Source organism: Hyperolius riggenbachi, chromosome 5 (assembly GCF_040937935.1).
Source record: "Hyperolius riggenbachi isolate aHypRig1 chromosome 5, aHypRig1.pri, whole genome shotgun sequence".
Taxonomy (NCBI): domain Eukaryota; kingdom Metazoa; phylum Chordata; class Amphibia; order Anura; family Hyperoliidae; genus Hyperolius; species Hyperolius riggenbachi.
In genome coordinates, this window is record NC_090650.1 from 412260299 (window position 1) to 412276915 (window position 16617).

The window sequence follows — 16617 nt, forward strand, 5'->3', positions numbered from 1 at the left end:
CAAGCGGTAAATTACCGCATGGTATGTTGTTGAATTGATAGTGGATTCATAAAATTTAACGCATGTTTTACGCATGCGGAAATAGTGTGGTAATGAAAACGTTGTTTGTGTCGGTAAACTGAAAGAAGTGTATTCATGAAAAAAAAGGGGGAGTAAGGAAGCTATAAATAACATGTTATCGCCAACAAAGACCTGGCGAGTTTGCTCTACACAAAAGCATTTTAGGTGACCAATGGAGCCCTTTGAACTTAATGTTATGGATTTTTTAAGGATACAGAGGAGGAAGGGTGGTTGTAATATTACCCAGGATTTTAGAAATCGCACAGAGTTAGATAATTTATAAGGATAATTTATATATATATATATATATATATATATATATATATATATATATATATATATATATATATATATATATATATATATATATAAGTCCGAGGGGGTTCAGCAGCTCACACCAACAAGTTCTGTGGATCTGTGTGCCCGCAACTGAGGGAGCCCAATCCCTCTGGGTAATATAAAAATGAAACGAGGAGTTGCAGCACACGGCGCTCTTATTGAGCAAATTCAAATTATGATATACAGGCAGACGTTTCTGTTGTCCCCAACCTTTCTCAATGCCCATCCTATCTCAAAAAATTAGCATATTTCATCCGACCAATAAAATAAAAGTGTTTTTAAAACAATAAAAAGTCAACCTTCAAATAATTATGTTCAGTTATGCACTCAATACTTGGTCGGGAATCCTTTTGCAGAAATGACTGCTTCAATGCGGCGTGGCATGGAGGCAATCAGCCTGTGGCACTGCTCAGGTGTTATGGAGGCCCAGGATGCTCCGATAGCGGCCTTAAGCTCATCCAGAGTGTTGGGTCTGGCGTCTCTCAACTTTCTCTTCACAATATCCCACAGATTCTCTATGGGGTTCAGGTCAGGAGAGTTGGCAGGCCAATTGAGCACAGTAATACCATGGTCAGTAAACCATTTACCAGTGGTTTTGGCACTGTGAGCAGGTGCCAGGTCGTGCTGAAAAATGAAATCTTCATCTCCATAAAGTTTTTCAGCAGATGGAAGCATGAAGTGCTCCAAAATCTCCTGATAGCTAGCTGCATTGACCCTGCCCTTGATAAAATGCAGTGGACCAACACCAGCAGCTGACATTGCACCCCAGACCATCACTGACTGTGGGTACTTGACACTGGACTTCAGGCATTTTGGCATTTCCCTCTCCCCAGTCTTCCGGCACCTTGATTTCTGAATGACATGCAAAAGTTGCTTTCATCCGAAAAAAGTACTTTGGACCACTGAGCAACAGTCCAGTGCTGCTTCTCTGTAACCCAGGTCAGGCGCTTCTGTCGCTGTTTCTGGTTCAAAAGTGGCTTGACCTGGGGAATGCGGCACCTGTAGCCCATTTCCTGCACACGCCTGTACACGGTGGCTCTGGATGTTTCTACTCCAGACTCAGTCCACTGCTTCCGCAGGTCCCCCAAGGTCTGGAATCGGTCCTTCTCCACAATCTTCCTCAGGGTCCGGTCACCTCTTCTCGTTGTGCAGCGTTTTCTGCCACACTTTTTCCTTCCCTCAGACTTACCACTGAGGTGCCTTGATACAGCACTCTGGGAACAGCCTATTTGTTCAGAAATTTCTTTCTGTGTCTTACCCTCTTGCTTGAGAGTGTCAATGATAGCCTTCTGGACAGCAGTCAGGTCGGCAGTCTTACCCATGATTGCGGTTTTGAGTAATGAACCAGGTTGGGAGTTTTTAAAAGCCTCAGGAATCTTTTGCAGGTGTTTAGAGTTAAAGTGAACCTAAAGTCACTTAAAAAAACATGATTAACTCACCTGGGGCTTCCCTCAGCCCCCTGCAGACGATCGGTGCCCTCGCAGCTCCGCTCCGATGTCCCAGGACCCGCCGGCGAGCACTTCCGGTTTGGCCGTCACCGGCCGACAGGGATGGGAACGCGAGTGATTGTTCGCGTTCCCAGCCTGTATATCGCCCCCTATGCTGCTATTGCGGCCAGGAGGTCGCAATAGCAGCATAGGGGGCGATATACAGGCTGGGAACGCGAACAATCACTCGCGTTCCCATCCCTGTCGGCCGGTGACGGCCAAACCGGAAGTGCTCGCCGGCGGGTCCTGGGACATCGGAGCGGAGCTGCGAGGGCACCGATCGTCTGCAGGGGGCTGAGGGAAGCCCCAGGTGAGTTAATCTCGTTTTTTTTAAGTGACTTTAGGTTCACTTTAAGTAGTTGATTCAGATGATTAGGTTAATAGCTCATTTAGAGAACCTTTTCATGATATGCTAATTTTTTGAGATAGGAATTCTGGGTTTTCATGAGCTGTATTCCAAAATCATCAATATTAAAACAATAAAAGGCTTGAACTACTTCAGTTGTGTGTAATGAATCTAAAATATATGAAAGTCTAATGTTTATCAGTACATTACAGAAAATACTACTACTACTACTACGCACAACCCACTCAGCTATCATTCCCCTGTTGTGTATGAAGCAGAGAGAAATAAGAAAAGAGAATACATGGCAGTGACTGCAAGCCATATAACTAGAGATTAAGGTGTTGGGGGCCCTGGGATGCCTCTTAGTCTAATAGCGATCAGTGTGTGACGGCTGTGGTGGGAGGGATGGAGGGGCGCACTTTGGTGTCTCAGCATTGGGTGCTGGAGGACCTTGTCCCGGCTCTGCATCTGAGAACCTCTAGACTGTCCAGAAATGAATGTCTGATGTATGAATATCTATGCAGCTTGAAGTCGGGTCAACCAAATCATGACCCACTGCACTTGAATGGCCTAATTTCAAGCTTACTACATTTCCATAAAATTTCCATAATACATTTCCATAAAAAAAATGCAAGGGGTCTATATTGACCACACCTGCTATGAGAAGAACAGAAGATGCTATATTGGCCATTCCTGCTATGGGTGGGGCACGGGGTCACTTGCTGTGGGTGGGGCTGACTATATATATACACATACACACACATATACAGGTATCCCTGACTTGTGAACACCCGATAATCAGAACAAGCTCCAAAAATGTTTTGTAGTTTTTGAGAAATCAATTTGAACGATGTTGAACTGTGTAAAATGACATGTGGCTGTGGTACATGATACTGTATATAGCAAGTTCCCCGCTCTGTATACATATTTTAAAGCAAATATGTGATCCAACGCTGGAACCCTCTGAATTTTGATTGATTTTACATAAACCACAAAAACTTTCAAAGTCATAAATATGCATGATTGTAATTGCAAAATGTTATGTGAAAATTTGCATAAGCGACATAAGCATATTACGATCATCAGTAAGACAGAAGGAGGATAGGAGGCTGAGGTGGTACAGAGGGGGCACTGTGGAGGCAGAGATGGCCCAGAGGGCAACACTAAGGGAACAGGGGGACAGAGGTGACAAAGTGCGGGGAAGAGATAGCACAGAGGGGGACACTGAAGGCACAGGGGAACAGATATGGCACAGTGATCTGACTTAAGAATGGATTCAGGTTAAGATTGAACCCTATAGTCTTGTTCGTTAACTGGGGACTATATATTTGTGCATATTTTGGTCATTGGTTACACTCATCACACTCTATGTAAAATGACAAGTCAATGCTCATTGTCCAGCTAGTCTTTCCTCAGAATATTAAAGGACCTCTATCGAGAAAAAAGAAGGCAGTTAAAATCTGACAGAACTGAAAGGTTTTGAACTGGTCCATCTCCTCATGGGGGATTCTCAGGGTTTTTTTTTATTTTCAACATCATTTCCTGAACAGCAGCTGCAAAGTCTAACCGACAAAATAGTGTGCAAGTGAGTAGGGAAGCTGGCTGGTATCTTACTATTTTGGCAGTTAAACTGCTATTCAGGAAATGCTGTTGAAAACAAAGAAAGCCCTGAGAATCCCCCATGAGGAGATGGACTAGCCCAAAACCTGTCGGTTCTGTCAGATGTTAATTGCCTACTTTTTTCGCGATAGTGGGCCTTTAATGTTATGGGATCCCGGGCAACACCTTATCCTATTGCAACATTTAGTTATAATACAGCAGTCACACACCTAGACTGATCGATTATTGATCTGTTCAAATGATCACAGGTTTCCGTATTTCAAGTGAAATCATCTAGGATGGGGGGCTGTGTGTGTAGCCAACAGGCAGGTCCTGCATCTGCATCAGGCTGGGAGTGCAGTAGGATTTCCGGCTGCTTCACACCATTATTCACAGCATATTCCCCTGGTTGTAGCTGCCTAAGTCTGGATCATTCGGATCAACCCAGCGCACTCCGCTTAATTCCCATCATGTTTTCCAGTGGCTGACAATAGCATGTCTTACACCACTGTAATAAATTTATCATTCGTTCTATTCATTGTCAGATGTCTGAGCAACTCTAGTGAAAGTCTTACGCCAAGCTTCCTAAACATAAAAAGTCTCTATATTGGCAACAACAGATAAACTGTTACATTCTGTTTCTGTCTAGATGTAGAAGAGGAACTGTAACCAAGGATTGAACTTCATACCAATCAGTAGCTGATACCCCCTTTCCCATGAGAAATCTTTACCTTTTCTCAAACAGACCATCAGGGGGTCTGTATGGCTGATATTGTGGTGAAACACACAGTGTGATGTCATGACCATAGTCCTGACAGTTTCCTGTCTGCAAGCCTTGTTGCATTGTGGGAAATACCAGCTGTTTCCAACTTCCAAGCAGCCAGCATCTCCCTCTGTGCATATGTACATCAAAAAAAAATCCTTTTAGCCTATTTATTGTTATGGAGTGTGGTTATAGATAATAGCAGTTGGTGCTGTCTGTTTCTTTTCCTGTCTGCCAGTAGTAAAGATGATGATGTGCAGGCTGATTGTGGATCAGACAATATGAACAAATTACATGGTGAATATCAATCATTTCTTGATCTCTCTTCTATTTTTTTACTTCTCACTTTGCAATGTATGGATTTATATTTTCCCCTTTTCGCTAAAGTTCCTCTTTAAGATGATTGGCAGTTTTGTTCTAGTAGCTAGCTCAAGCCTATGAGTAAGATTAATCCTAAATATTTCCAAAACCAGATTTTCAAGTTAAATTATATTAATATACTACTCCCTGAAAATTCATGTACTTATGACTATAGAATTTAGAATTTTGCAGTAATTCAAAAAGTCTGGGTGCACCAGTCTGCATTTGTTAATTTTAAATTTTTATTTTTTTTGTATGTTTTGGGGTCTTGGTTATTTTTCAGTTTATTTTTGGCTCTTGGTAATCAATACAACAAGCTAAAGTGTTACATCTACAGTATTATCTGAACATGAACTCATAAGTGACCTTGTCATAAAAAAGTTGAAGTTTTATTTGGAAGTTTGAAAAAGTAAAAGCTTACCTGACCGGTAGAATTAACATGTAATTTATTGTAAACACATTTCCACTGTTTTTGTCAAGACAAAATAAAGATTGTTTAATGTTTTACATTGTTTTCTGCTTTTGTTTGATATTTTATTTAAAGTGAACCTCCAGACTAAAAATCTACTCAGCATAACTGAACAGGCTTGGTGTTTCTTTAACAGTTTCACAGCATCAGAACTTAGTTTTCATTACCAAAGCATCATTTTAAGCTTCATTTTTATCTAAGCTCCACCCATCAAAGAAAAAAAGCCCGGGCTTTTTTCCCCTGATGCTGTGCAGAGCATGATGGGATTTCCTATGTTGTTGTTCACGTTGCCTAGCAACTGGGAGAGGTGATCAGGACACAGGACAGTTGGACTGTGTCTCATGCTCCCTGTCACCTCAGTCAAAGATGGCTGCCATCATGAAATCAAACATGTGCCTGTTCTTTTAAAACAGTGTGGGTAAGAGATTATACTACCTATCTATTTTAATTAACATAACTAATGTAACTTAATGACAGTATGTTTGTTTAGGCTGGAGTTCTTCTTTAAGGTCAACAAACATACCGTAATTGTAGGAACACGGGACAACATAACTCGCTTTTCTACCATGCTCCTTGTGGCTGCCATCTTGATTCCCCTTTAAAATAAAAGGCGCTCTGCTTGCTATAACTGAATTGCTGTTGTTTATCTCCTGCTTATTGCCTGAAGAAGTGGGCTGTGCCCGCGAAACGCGTTGCATCTTTGGGGTATTTTCAATAAATGTGTATATCTATATATTTACAGTCCTTGGTGTCTGCTTTAACGGAGGCGAGTCCACCACTTCCTCCTAGCAATTTTTTTTTAAAAATTTATGTACTTTTATCCTTCTGGCACCTCTGTTCACCTACCAATACAGTTGCCATCATGAGTCCTTAATAATGGAACCATAAAAGATCCAAAAATGTTACTTTTAGGATACACACCTGAACACACAAAAAAAAAATCTGCATTAGGGTGGCCATACATGGTATAAATTTTCATTTTTTTTCGATTAGATAATTTAGTTCGATTATTCTGTTAGATTGAATATAAAGATTTTTCCAGCGTGTCCAATCTAATTTTTCTCGAAAAAACAGGATAATCGTTCGAATTTCTTGATCGAAAAAAAAAGTCAACTTTCATTCGATTCGATCATTTAGATCGAATAAACGGGATAATCGAAAGTTTTTATTGTACCATGTATGGCCACCATTAGAGATTAATCCAATATATATCAGCTAATACCTACATTGCCTTTAAATGGAATAAAAAGAGGAACAAAATACACAATAAAATAAATGAAGATCACCGCCTCTCCCCGCCCCTCTCAGTGAAAGAAGACAGAGGGGCGGTGATCAGCACAGATTGAGGGAAGTAGAGGCAGCGCTACTGCCCAAAGCTCTGCCTCTATCAGGAAGCGATCCCCAAATCTTCCCCCGGGGATTTCAGGGGCATTAACCTCCTTAGCGGTATGCCCGACACTGTGGCGGGCATACCGCTCTGTGGCCCAAGGAGTCTCCCTTAAATAAATAAATGTCCCAAATGTGTGTAAATCCTCTAGCTAGCGATAGGCCAGCTAGTAAGAGTGTCGGCCACTCCCGGATCCCCGCGATATACGTTGCCCCCCTGGATCCAGTGATCACGCAGCCTCCCGGCACAGCTCCGGTCTCTCTATGGGAAGGATCGGGTTTGCGCATGAAGTCACTGACGTCATGTGTGATCCTCCCCATAGAGAAGACCGGAGCAGTCCGGGGAGGCTGCACCAATCGCTGGATCCAGGGGGGTAACGTATAATTGGGGGAGCTGTGACAATCAAAGGGTGCCAGAGACTTCTTCTAGCTAGCCTAGTGCTAGCTAGAGGATTTACACACATTTGGGACATTAACCTATTTTGAATCCTGGACGTAGAAACTACGTCCAGGAACCATGCGCGCTACCGGCCGCGAATTCGGTAGCCAGGCAATCAGTGAATCGGGCTACGGTGCCCGATCACTGATTCCTCTCCCCCGCTGAAAAAGCGACAGCTTCTCTCGGAAGCTGCGCCTTTTCTGGCTGTTCCCTCCACGATGCGTCACTCTAAGCGTGTGTTACGCTTAGAGTGACGTCATGTAAACAAACTCATGGCCGCCATCTTGTGGCCAAAAAGTAATACTACAGCTGAAAATAAAGAAAAATAAAAGTCAACACACATTTACATTACAAACCTATTGTTTACCTCCCACCCTCCCAAAACTACCCAAATAAAATGTTTACTATAAAAAAAACCATTACAATAAAAAAACAAAAAACATGTAAATATTTACCTAAGGGTCTAAACTTTTTAAATATCAATGTAAAGATGAAATATTTCTATATTTTTTTTATTTTAAACTTGTAAATAGTGATAGATGCAAAACGGAAAAAATGCACCTTTATTTCCAAATAAAATATTGTCGCCATACATTGTGATAGGGACATAATTTTAACGGTATAATAACCGGGACATATGGGCAAATACAATACATGAGTTTTAATTATGGAGGCATGTATTATTTTAAAACTATAATGGCTGAAAACTGAGAAATAATGAATTTTTCCATTTTTTTTCTTGTTCTTCCTGTTAAAATGCATTTACAGTAAGGTAGCTCTTAGCAAAATGTACCCCCCAAAGAAAGCCTAATTGGTGGTGGAAAAAACAAGCTATAGATCAGTTCATTGTGATAAGTAGTGATAAAGTTATAGGCTAATGAATGGGAGGTGAACATTTCTCACGTGAAAACGACGGAACCTGAATGGGTTAATAAAAAAAATGGGCAAAAAGTAACAACACCTCCTGAGCGGCGTAACGCTCAGGAGGTTAACTGAGTGTTCAGCCGCGAGGATGCGGCATTTCAGGTAGGGCATTCATGCTAAAGAAGACTGAAGTAAAAACGTTGTTTTTTTTTCAGTGTCTCTTAAACCACTTAGCAACCTCTGCCACGCTTATCTACGCCCCTTTAAAATTCACTTTAAGAGTCACAGGAGCGTAGATAAGCAACTCCTGTTTATTTTCCTGCTGTGCGCGATCGCGCGTACGTGGCGGGCACCCGCTGGTCCGTGATTGGCTGATGTGAACATGTTTTCACAAAGCCAATCAAAGTGCTTGCAAGTTTGAATGAGCACTGCCAAAGCCAATGACGGTGCTCATTCATTCAGAATGTGTGTAAACATTGTATTATTATTATTATTATTACTTAGTATTTATATAGCGCCGACATATTACGCAGCGCTGTACAGTGTATATATATATATATATTGTCTTGTCACTAACTGTCCCTCAAAGGAGCTCACAATCTAATCCCTACCATTGCCATATGTCTATATTATGTAGTGTAAGTACTGTAGTCTAGGGCCAATTTTTTTTTTAGGGGAAGCCAATTAACTTATCTGTATGTTTTTGGAATGTGGGAGGAAACCGGAGTGCCCGGAGGAAACCCACGCAGACACGGAGAGAACATACAAACTCTTTGCAGATAGTGCCCTGGCTGGGATTCGAACCGGGGACCCAGCGCTGCAAGGCGAGAGCGCGAACCACTACGCCACCGTGCTTCCTTGTATCAGTCTCTATGCTGTTACAGTTACTGAGATCACTCCAGAGAGGATCTCAGATAACTAATACAGCATTAGTGAGTGATCAGCATCAGTGAGGTTTTTTTTTTTTCTTTAATAAATGATACCCCCATTAACCCTTGCCTCCCTGAAATGTTAAAATTGCTGTGGTTTTTAGGTGAAAAACCCTGTGGTTGAGAAGTGGTTAAAGTGCACCTGAACTCTTGCACAGGACAGAAGGAAAACAGAGAAATGCACCCTGTATGTATTTAGAAAGTTTAGCCTGTCTAATCCCTCACATCTGTGACTAATCACAAGTGCAATTTGATCTCTCCTCTACCAAGGCAGAGCAGCTAATTTGTAAACATTATTATTATTATTATTTAGTATTTAGATAGCGCCGACATATTACGCAGCGCTGTACAGTATATATATATATATATATATTGTCTTGTCACTAACTGTCCCTCAAAGGAGCTCACAATCTAATCCCTACTATTATCATATGTCTATGTATGTATTATGCAGTGTAAGTACTGTGGTCTAGGGCCAATTTAGGGATGAGCCAATTAACTTATCTGTATGTTTTTGGGATGTGGGAGGAAACCGGAGTACCCGGAGGAAACCCACGCAGACACGGGGAGAACATACAAACTCCTTGCAGATGGTGCCCTGGCTGGGATTCAAACCAGGGACCCAGCGCTGCAAGGTGAGAGCGCTAACCACTACGCCACCGTGCTGCCCAAACATGTTAATAGGTTTGCTTCCATAAAAGCAGGAAGTAGCCACACTGCAAATTTAACAAAGAAATGTTTTTCTGTAAGGGTTATTATGCTGTTGCTTATCTTTTAGGGCAGAGAGAAAGTTCTGAGTTAAGGTCCGCTTTAACAAGTACACTACCCAGTCACTGCTGTACAGCATAATCACTATCCATGTAACTTTTGGTGATCTTTTGTCTTCAATTCTCTGCAGCGCACTATTGTCTGTTTTTCCAACTAAAACTCAATAACACTTTGCCTGAAGAACAGTTTTTAAATGTCACACCTCGCAATCCTTTTGACAATCTGACATCCATATAATCTCCAGGCTGACACTGATAGCGTTTTATTTCCAGACAGAAATCCAGGACTATCCTTTATTAAGCTAATCTGGTTTTAACTTCTCCGATAGTAAAAATCAGATTTAGGCTTCCCCTCTGAATTAGCAATTCAATAACAGCCTTACAGAAATCGCTCTCAATCTCTGAGCTCTCTGCTTTTACTACTCTGAAGCTTCAAATAAAATCACTAAATTCCAACCTGCAGACAGCGAGCCAAATAGGTAGTCGCTCATAACAGAAGAGTCCTCAGCGATGTCGATATGTAACTGAATTACCAGCTCTGGAATGTACGGATTTGCCGAGACAAGTATGAAGACAGCTGGAGTATAAAATACTATAACATCGTTTAAAGCTTTTTTCCTCCCTCAATATAAAACTTGGCTTCACTTCTGTTACTTTATAGAAGAGAGAATTCTTTAGGCACAAAGAGGGCCTGTCACTCATTACTAAAACAATACAACAGCCATAGGGATCCTGGGGAATTCATTTAGGGTTGGCAGTGGGCAACCTTTTTTTTTTCCTTGGTGAACCACAAAAATGAAGGCTATTTTTTTGCACTGAGTGAAGCTGCATTGCCGACAATTGTACAAAATTAAGGTGCATCAAGGCAAGCCCGGATTAACCTCACAGGAGCCTATAGGCACAGATGTTCTGGCACCCTAGAGTTCACCCTCCATGAACCTACAAACACCTGCTGAACTGCATCACTAGTGTGCTGGCTGTCCTAGCTCTCCCTTACTTCCCTTGCCCAGCATAGCTAGCTGCAGGTGCCCCTTAGTATTAGGTAGTATTAGGTAGCCAGAGCTGTCCTCTGTATTAAGTAGCTAGAGGTGTCCCAAAGTAGTAGCTAGCTGCTCCCGACTGAACGGAGATCTGGTCAGTGGAATGCAGAGACTCGGTTGAGTAATCTCACAATTACGCTCTGCACAGAACTCTGCATAGGGAGGGAGGGAGAGAGAGAGAAAGGGAGGCACTAGGGGAGGGCAGTGAGATGCCTTTCCATCATCAGGTGCCTGTAGACATGTGCCTACAGTGCCTTATAGTAAATCCGTCCCTGCATCAAGGCCAGTGGGGGAGAACAAGGGATGCAGAATGATATTGAAGTGGCAGTGTCCTTACATATGTCCCTAGGAGTTAAAAAAGCTCCACCCCTCACAAAGATGCCATCCCCCAACATTAGCACAAGTAGAGGTAGTCGAATGAGATGCAAATTATACCAGCGTGCGTGGAAATTTTATTTAAGTTGTATGCTGCTTGCAACTAGCCCAGTTAAATCAGAATCAGAATAATTTATTTTGCCAAGTACAACGGGGGTTGTACCCGGAGATATGCAAGCAGTCATCTTGTTACGTTACATTTCACAAAACATTTAGCTAGATGGGTCCGTCTGAGTGCTATGTCGAGCGGAGCTGCCTGCTACACTCTGTGCGGCGCTCAACTGATCTGCAGCAATAACAGACACCCCACCGCATGTCTTGGAAAATGCAGGTGGTGAGAGAGAGAGAGAAAAAAGGAGCGATAGAATAGAGATAGAGTCCGAGGGTCCCCATAGGTGGAGAAAAACAGTCCATGCCATGCTTGCTTTAGGTTACGGCGTGGTGCAGTGCAGTGCAGTGCAGAACGGAGGGAAACTGTTGCAATACATCGAAAGATTAGGCTCAGGCTTACGACCAGATCCGGTGCAGGTGGTCTGCATGGGAATGGCTGGCTGTAGTGCAGTGTGTCCAGGGAGGGGAGGCTGCAATGGCCTTCCAGCCTGCAGTGGTGGCCTAAGAGGCCTCTGTCTGCCGCTCCGCTACCCATGCCACCATGGGGGCTGTCATTTTTTAATTGGCCCAATTCCAGACTGCATACAATTTGCATGCAAGTCAGAATTACTAGCATCTCAGCAAACATCTCTAATGAGAATCCCAAAGGTTAAGGTCACACATAATTTCCTTTCGGTACACATATGAATTACAGATGACCAATATTTATTCCCTGTTGAGGTTTATGTGGCTGCATTTTGTATGTAGACTGAAACTTGACCAATCAGAATTGTCTGTAAGTTCATTTGATTGGTCCAGTTTCTGCATACAGTGGTTAATCTAGGTCAATTTTGAAAACTCACGTCTCCCAAATTAGCATATTATATAAACACCCCTTTCTCAATGTTGAGACAAGATGTGGAGCAGATGACTATTTCCTCTGCAACACAGTCCAGCCTGCAACCCTGTATTGATCTGGGACGTACAGTAGCTATGAGTTTTGAGTCCTATGGGAGAAAAGCAGTTAAATGTTACTGTATGTAGGGAATATACAGTAGTTCTGTATATACTTGAATACAAGTCGACCTTGTGTATAAGTCAACTCCAATATTCAACCCTCTTAGGCTGGAATGTTTTTTTGACTCAAGTATAAGTCTACCTAGCAAAGTTACCGTATTTTTCGGACTATAAGACGCTCCGGACCATAAGACGCACCCATGTTTAGAGGATAAAATCCAGGAAAAAAATATATATATACTTAAACCTGGTTGCATCTATGTTGCAGGGGCATCTTGTGAAGTTTATACCCCCCAAGCTGTCTATCTAAGCTACACCAACTTCTGCTGCCCCACCAGCTACACTAATCCCTGAAAAAGGAATCCCTGCAACACAAGGTACAAGTGCAGATGTAAAGGCAATGACAATTCAGGAATGAGGGAGACCTAAATAGACAGCCTTGGGGATTATTTATGTGCCTCTGGGCAAATGTGGAGTACAAACAAGTGATGAGGTGTCTAGTATGGAGTAGATCTGCCCAGGATGATGCAGCAGAAGCTTGCCCTTGCTTTATCTCCTCCCAAGGCTGACCGTACCCTAACACAAATGACCTCTAATGATAAAACCTAAATCCATAATTCAGCCAGTGCAAGTCTATCGCCTATCAAAGTTATTGCTGACAACATGTCCCTGCACAATCCGCCAGCAATCAGTGCAAGTCTATAACAGCCAATAATAATAATATGCCCCCCCCCTCCCCCCACACAATCCCCGTGGCAGCCAGTGCGAGTCTATAATAGCCAATAATAATAATAATAATATACAGCCCCCCGCACAATCCCCGTGGCAGCGATCCATTCAGCCAGTGCAAGTCCATGTTTATTAAGTTATTGCTGACATACAGAGGGGCTGCAGCACACAACAGGAAAACAGTGACAGGGGCTCTTGGTTACGCCCCAACGCGCCCAAGCTCACCAACTGCGCCAAAGTGTCCCCGACCCGGTGAGCCCCACTCCAACCATACAATGCCAGTCCCTATCAGCAGTCTAGTGGGAACTAATCCAAAAACCCAAGAGTCAACTAAATGGGAAAAAAGGAAATTAAAAACACCTCACCTTTCACTAGCTACCAAACGAACTCTCTGGACATGTGCAATGCACTCATTTATATGTTTAACTGTGCTAGAGGTGGGCGTGGTTATGCAGGCTCACAGGGGAAAATTATAATCAATCATCAAGGGGTGAGCAGCACAAACCAACTTTTAATGCAATTTTTTTTGCAAAGTATGCACGCAGCAGTGGAGACCCCAATCCCCACAAGAAATATATAACATACAGAGGGGCTGCAGCACACAACAGGAAAACAGTGACAGGGGCTCTTGGTTACGCCCCAACGCGCCCAAGCTCACCAACTGCGCCAAAGTGTCCCCGACCCGGTGAGCCCCACTCCAACCATACAATGCCAGTCCCTATCAGCAGTCTAGTGGGAACTAATCCAAAAACCCAAGAGTCAACTAAATGGGAAAAAAGGAAATTAAAAACACCTCACCTTTCACTAGCTACCAAACGAACTCTCTGGACATGTGCAATGCACTCATTTATATGTTTAACTGTGCTAGAGGTGGGCGTGGTTATGCAGGCTCACAGGGGAAAATTATAATCAATCATCAAGGGGTGAGCAGGTGGAGATCCACTGCTGCGTGCATACTTTGCAAAAAAAATTGCATTAAAAGTTGGTTTGTGCTGCTCACCCCTTGATGATTGATTATAATTTTCCCCTGTGAGCCTGCATAACCACGCCCACCTCTAGCACAGTTAAACATATAAATGAGTGCATTGCACATGTCCAGAGAGTTCGTTTGGTAGCTAGTGAAAGGTGAGGTGTTTTTAATTTCCTTTTTTCCCATTTAGTTGACTCTTGGGTTTTTGGATTAGTTCCCACTAGACTGCTGATAGGGACTGGCATTGTATGGTTGGAGTGGGGCTCACCGGGTCGGGGACACTTTGGCGCAGTTGGTGAGCTTGGGCGCGTTGGGGCGTAACCAAGAGCCCCTGTCACTGTTTTCCTGTTGTGTGCTGCAGCCCCTCTGTATGTTATATATTTCTTGTGGGGATTGGGGTCTCCACTGCTGCGTGCATACTTTGCAAAAAAAATTGCATTAAAAGTTGGTTTGTGCTGCTCACCCCTTGATGATTGATTATAATTTTCCCCTGTGAGCCTGCATAACCACGCCCACCTCTAGCACAGTTAAACATATAAATGAGTGCATTGCACATGTCCAGAGAGTTCGTTTGGTAGCTAGTGAAAGGTGAGGTGTTTTTAATTTCCTTTTTTCCCATTTAGTTGACTCTTGGGTTTTTGGATTAGTTCCCACTAGACTGCTGATAGGGACTGGCATTGTATGGTTGGAGTGGGGCTCACCGGGTCGGGGACACTTTGGCGCAGTTGGTGAGCTTGGGCGCGTTGGGGCATAACCAAGAGCCCCTGTCACTGTTTTCCTGTTGTGTGCTGCAGCCCCTCTGTATGTTATATATTTCTTGTGGGGATTGGGGTCTCCACTGCTGCGTGCATACTTTGCAAAAAAAATTGCATTAAAAGTTGGTTTGTGCTGCTCACCCCTTGATGATTGATTATAATTTTCCCCTGTGAGCCTGCATAACCACGCCCACCTCTAGCACAGTTAAACATATAAATGAGTGCATTGCACATGTCCAGAGAGTTCGTTTGGTAGCTAGTGAAAGGTGAGGTGTTTTTAATTTCCTTTTTTCCCATTTAGTTGACTCTTGGGTTTTTGGATTAGTTCCCACTAGACTGCTGATAGGGACTGGCATTGTATGGTTGGAGTGGGGCTCACCGGGTCGGGGACACTTTGGCGCAGTTGGTGAGCTTGGGCGCGTTGGGGCGTAACCAAGAGCCCCTGTCACTGTTTTCCTGTTGTGTGCTGCAGCCCCTCTGTATGTTATATATTTCTTGTGGGGATTGGGGTCTCCACTGCTGCGTGCATACTTTGCAAAAAAAATTGCATTAAAAGTTGGTTTGTGCTGCTCACCCCTTGATGATTGATTATAATTTTCCCCTGTGAGCCTACATAACCACGCCCACCTCTAGCACAGTTAAACATATAAATGAGTGCATTGCACATGTCCAGAGAGTTCGTTTGGTAGCTAGTGAAAGGTGAGGTGTTTTTAATTTCCTTTTTTCCCATTTAGTTGACTCTTGGGTTTTTGGATTAGTTCCCACTAGACTGCTGATAGGGACTGGCATTGTATGGTTGGAGTGGGGCTCACCGGGTCGGGGACACTTTGGCGCAGTTGGTGAGCTTGGGCGCGTTGGGGCGTAACCAAGAGCCCCTGTCACTGTTTTCCTGTTGTGTGCTGCAGCCCCTCTGTATGTTATATATTTCTTGTGGGGATTGGGGTCTCCACTGCTGCGTGCATACTTTGCAAAAAAAATTGCATTAAAAGTTGGTTTGTGCTGCTCACCCCTTGATGATTGATTATAATTTTCCCCTGTGAGCCTGCATAACCACGCCCACCTCTAGCACAGTTAAACATATAAATGAGTGCATTGCACATGTCCAGAGAGTTCGTTTGGTAGCTAGTGAAAGGTGAGGTGTTTTTAATTTCCTTTTTTCCCATTTAGTTGACTCTTGGGTTTTTGGATTAGTTCCCACTAGACTGCTGATAGGGACTGGCATTGTATGGTTGGAGTGGGGCTCACCGGGTCGGGGACACTTTGGCGCAGTTGGTAAGCTTGGGCGCGTTGGGGCGTAACCAAGAGCCCCTGTCACTGTTTTCCTGTTGTGTGCTGCAGCCCCTCTGTATGTTATATATTTCTTGTGGGGATTGGGGTCTCCACTGCTGCGTGCATACTTTGCAAAAAAAATTGCATTAAAAGTTGGTTTGTGCTGCTCACCCCTTGATGATTGATTAAGTTATTGCTGACATGTCCCTCGGTAACGATCGGTGCATAGCCAGAGCCAGTATAATGCCGATTATAGCCAATAATAATAATACACAGCCCCCCGCACAATCCCCGTGGCAGCCAGTGATATCCAATGCAGAGCGCAGCAGAAGTGCAATTACCGATCTAGCTGGCGCGTCCTCCATCTTCTTCAGTCTTCAGCCGGTGCACGCTTTCAAACACAGCACTGGCATGCTGCAAGTCCTATCTCTTCCATACTTCCCGGTGTAGTGCGCTCTTCTTGCCTATTGGCCGCGATACCTCTTCGGGTGGGACCAAGAAGCCCAATCACTACGCATTGCAGGGCTGGCAGCCAATCAGGATTGAGGTATCGCGGCCAATAGG